This window comes from Palaemon carinicauda, chromosome 38 (genome assembly GCF_036898095.1).
Source record: "Palaemon carinicauda isolate YSFRI2023 chromosome 38, ASM3689809v2, whole genome shotgun sequence".
NCBI classification, from domain to species: domain Eukaryota; kingdom Metazoa; phylum Arthropoda; class Malacostraca; order Decapoda; family Palaemonidae; genus Palaemon; species Palaemon carinicauda.
The window spans coordinates 24,122,577-24,127,576 of NC_090762.1; the positions used below are offsets into that span (position 1 = coordinate 24,122,577).

The 5,000-nt window shown below is 35.8% G+C and overlaps 1 protein-coding gene across 2 annotated transcripts in view; it reads left to right on the forward strand.

Annotated features, from left to right (window-relative positions):
• Positions 1-5,000, forward strand: part of LOC137630476 (protein FAM110A-like) — a 457,004-nt gene that overhangs the window by 395,977 nt on the left and 56,027 nt on the right. The gene's annotated exons all lie outside the window — the stretch shown is intronic.

Consider the following 5,000-nt stretch of genomic DNA (forward strand, 5'->3'; position numbering starts at 1 on the left):
TCCCATAAGTGTCTTTTTAAAACATTGATAGTTATATCTGTTCATTGGCTACTATACTCTCAGGAAGGGTAGAAGAGAGACTTATAGGTTTGGTAAACAGCACTTCTTGGAGAAGGACACTCCAAAATCAAAACCATTGTTCTCTAGTCTTGGGTAGTGCCATAGCCTCTGTACCATGTTTCTTCCACAGTCTTGGGTTAGTTCTCTTGCTTGAGGGTACACTAGGGCACTTTATTTTATTTGTTCCTTATTTCCTTTCCTCACTGGGCTTTTTTTCCCTGTTGGAGCCCTTAGGCTTATAGCATCCTGCTTTGCCTACTTGGGTTGTAGTTTTGCAAGCAACAACAACAACAATAATATTAATAGTAAGAACTTACTATACTAACGACAACTAATTCACAATCAATAAAGAAAATTAGATTAGTTCATAACATAAGAGTAAACTCTTTTTTTTTCACTCTACGTGTTTTATGAACGTATCACAGATCAATATATCATTTGATACTCAACGATTTTCTTATTTTTTTTTTTTTTTACTGCAGTCAGAAGATAAACATTGAGCGATGCCTTGATTGGATGTTGACACACACGAAAACCTTGGAACGTAATTATGGGCGGCAGAAGTATTAAACTGGCAAAGCGTGAAAGACAATGGGATTGCTGAAAGCCTTTTCATTATTTCTGTTCACGCTTGACTTGATTCAGTGTGCTTTTTTTATTATGGCTCTTGGGAGGAAAACTGCTGTCATCATTTATGGTTTGAAATTACTCGGATTGTTATTATTTTTCTCGCCTCTCATGAGTAGTAGAGGCTAGGGACATTGATAATGTCCTAGCAGGACAATGCCCAGAGACTGACCATATATACATGTATCAGCACCCATTGCCCCTCTCCACCCCAATTTAGGACTTGGAAGAGCCGGCCTATAGTTGCTGATGACTCGCCAGGTAGACCTATAGGCTCCACCTTTGCTCACAAGGCTGATGAGGTTGCAGACTACAAGAAATTACCAAGCTTGAGCCGGCCACGAACCCCAGTCCATTAGATCGCTAAGCAGTGACGTTTCCAATAGGCTAACAATTACTGCAGCTTTAGATTCTGACTCATACACGGTAGTTGTATTCGACTGTATTATACTATAAATATTTTAATACAAAAAGAACAAGCGCTGATCCCCGGGGAGATCATGCAGCTCCTGGTAATCGGAGTCATAACCTAATATACATTATAAACGGGTAAAGCTTTATTTATTTTTTTCTGTCCTCTTGAAACTGAAAGAAAGCCTATATAAATCCTAATGTTTTGAAAGATAACTCGATTGCTACCATCGTTCGCGTCAGACCATCTGAAATGACCATTTGATCTTGTGATCAGCCTCTTCGAATTGATACAGGTTTTGCGAAGACGCAACAAGATGATCAGGCCAGGAAGACTGACGGTGTGTTTCATCACATTAAGGCTGATAATGACCGCAGATGGGAAACCTGGCAATGTCGGGCATGACGAATATTGGATAAAGACCAGATATTACCGGGAAAGCGAGATCAGTCGGTGCATCGATAAGGCTTCGACGGACGTGCGGAACGAGGCGAGGCCAGAGAGAGTGTTTTTAAAACACGTTGTCAGTTCTTGCAATTATTTGAATGACGACATTTCAAAAAGATAGTTGATTTTGCTCCATTATGATGTATATTTAGGAACCATCTTTATAAGTATATTTAGGAACCTCTTTATAACTGCAATAGCCTTGTCGGTATAGAGACTTGCTGTCACGCTGTCATATGATTCATATGGTTTGAAGACACTTAAAAGCTCCTAAGCTCCTGCCAACAACTTCTTCTTTCATTAATATAGCTGGTCTGGTATGGGGATAATATGGGCATGGAGAACCATTATTTTTCGCATATTTTCAATATAAATCCCTTCTCGGCTTCTGGTTCCTCAACCATCGTAGACACCAGAATTCTAAAATTAATTGCAAGGCCAAAATTATCAATGGTTTACCTTCTGTTAAGAAGCTTAGTTACTTGGCTTATTCAAGCCTAGTAACAGGAAAGGCAGATAGTCTTTGATGACTGTTCAATATAAGGAAGATTATTCATAAAGTAAAGGGGAATATAGATAGTTCCCATTTCTTGCTTAAAGCGAATAAATGGGAATCATTAGTGAGGAAAAAGTAACACGAAGATCATAATGCTACTTCAGTAATACAAACGAATAGTTGCCATATCTACATGGTAAAAATAAGTAATACAAACGAATAGTTTGTCATAACCAAGATAATATAAATCAGTAATACAAACGAAGAGTTGCCATATCTAAATAATAAAAACCAGTAATACAAACGAATAGTTGTCATATCTAAATAATAAAAACCAGTAATACAAACGAATAGTTGTCATATCTAAATAATAAAAACCAGTAATACAAACGAATAGTTGTCATATCTAAATATTAAAAAACCAGTAATACAAACGAATAGTTGTCATATCTGAATAATAAAAACCAGTAATACAAACGAATAGTTGTCATATCTAAATAATAAAAACCAGTAATACAAACGAATAGTTGTCATATCTAAATAATAAAAACCAATAACACAAACGAATAGTTCTCATACCAAGATAATGAAAAATTAGTAATACAAACGAATAGTTTGCCATATTTAAATAATAAAACCAATAATACAAACGAATAGTTGTCATATCTACGTAGTAAAAAGTGATATTAATTTTTTCCCTGTTCGTAACAACAGTAATCTGCTGGTAATGAACTGGGAGACAGCCCATGTGAGCATTGGTCTGTGTATAGTAAGCAGAAAGCTTACCCAAGAACAGCACTAAATTTGGCCATCTCAAAGAAAATTAATTTATCTTTAAATGGGAACCATATGATTATGATTATGTGGTAAGGATGCATTTACTAAGTATTTAGATAAGGTTAGGCTATGATGCATTGAGTATGGCATACCTGATAACCATATACAGTATATAGATCTTGCTGATAACCCCCTGCTCTGTTGAGGCTTCTAATAGATTATGTCTTCATGGAGGTGACTTAGGTATTTCCATTAAATGCCTTGAAGCATTTGTACAGAATAAGAGACGATTTGTATAGATTTCTTTCTAGATATTCTTTTAAAACAAGATCTATTAAGATTATATAACCTTTATATCATTCGGAGACATAGAAGCTATATCCTTAAAAATCAATTGATTCAAAAAAGAATCAGTGATTCGAGAAAACCTATATGAAAATACCCAAAAATTAAGGGGCCCACGTGAGGAACGAAATCAAGATCCGTAGCAGGGCCTCGAGAAACAAACTTACATGATAGTGAAGATGATAATGATGATGATGTGATGATGATGATCTACAAGATGCCATGGCCCTGTGGCGAAGTGAAACTGGAACTCGAAGCCAAACTTCCCGTGACCAATAGCGTGACTTTGAAGGTGTTCCGACCCAGAAACTTTTCTTAGGCGTCTCAACGTTTCTCTTCTATTCTGTTCATGGCTAAGTTTTTTTTTTTGTGTCTTTCTCTTGATTCTTCGTTTGTTATTTGACATTGCGTTTTGTTGTCTTGAAACTCCCCAGCCTGAGAAGATCTGGTTGGTGAACTTGAATTATGTTGATTGATTTTGATAGATATCTGCTGAATCATTCGTTACCTCTATAGTTATGCATTACCTTTGGGGAAGAGAGAGAGAGAGAGAGAGAGAGAGAGAGAGAGAGAGAGAGAGAGAGAGAGAGAGAGAGAGAGAAATTGTCGGAGTGGTTTCAATTTAACTTGGTAGATGGTACCCCATCTAATCCCTACCGTAGTCCGGTATATGTCTAAAAATCTACGATGTACCGATTGCTCACTTATGTTATCCATCCATTTTTAACCCACCACAGTCGAGTACCATCCCAGTACAAAGTTTAATACGATATTTTAAGGATACTGAGTTTGATCAGAGTGATCAAACAGGGGCAAACGTGTTGTAAGTAGAGTAATATTATTGTTCCACAAGAGAGAGAGAGAGAGAGAGAGAGAGAGAGAGAGAGAGAGAGAGAGAGAGAGAGAGAGATTGTTAATACATGCAAATTTTAGGTTACTAAAGTGGAATCAAAATGAAAGTGGGTGATTCAAAAATATGATCTCATGATATGACTTCACTCCATTGGTCGTTTAACGAGAGATGTAAAAAATGTATATTATACTGCAGGTTTTTTCGATATTCTTTTGCAAGTTAAGGCTGGTTCTTTGTTCTGCTCAATGTTATATTGTCCAAAAAACGACTAATGTATTGACGATACACATTTAGGGGCCCTTATTGTTTTTCTTTTTATTCTTTCTTATAAATCCTCGTTGATTTTCAATTGATCACGAACAATGTTCATAATTTTAGATAACTTTTCCATAGTTTAAGTAAATCTGTAAACTTTTCCATAGTTTAAGTAAATCTGTAAACTTTTCCATAGTTTAAGTAAATCTGTTATAATTGTTTGACCTTAATACAAATATTTTTATGCACTAATAACTTCTAACAAAATATTCCTTTCAAACTCAATACTGAAAAATGTCATCCTATACATTATGAGAATTTAATTTTTTCAAAGAATTATCTTTAGAACATTATGTTTAAAAAGTATATTATATAATCAAGAAGATTAAAAAAAAACGTTTTTATACTCTCAACAAAGAAAAAAAAGAGGGGGGCTCTTTTTCACAGAGAATCTGGCGAAACTATCATCGCCCTTTAAATCTCTTCACACAATAAAAAGTCATGTAGGTCAGGTGCCTTTCCATACCTCTCCATACATCACGTCATTGTTTTGAGATGTGGGGCAGTGTCTCTTAGGTGATGTGGACTATGCCTACGGGTAGTGTTTCTCTTGTGATGTGAACTATTGGTAGTGTTTCACTTGTGATGTGAACTGTTGGTAGTGTTTCTCTTGTGATGTGAACTATTGGTAGTGTTTCACTTGTGATGTGAACTGTTGGTAGTGTTTC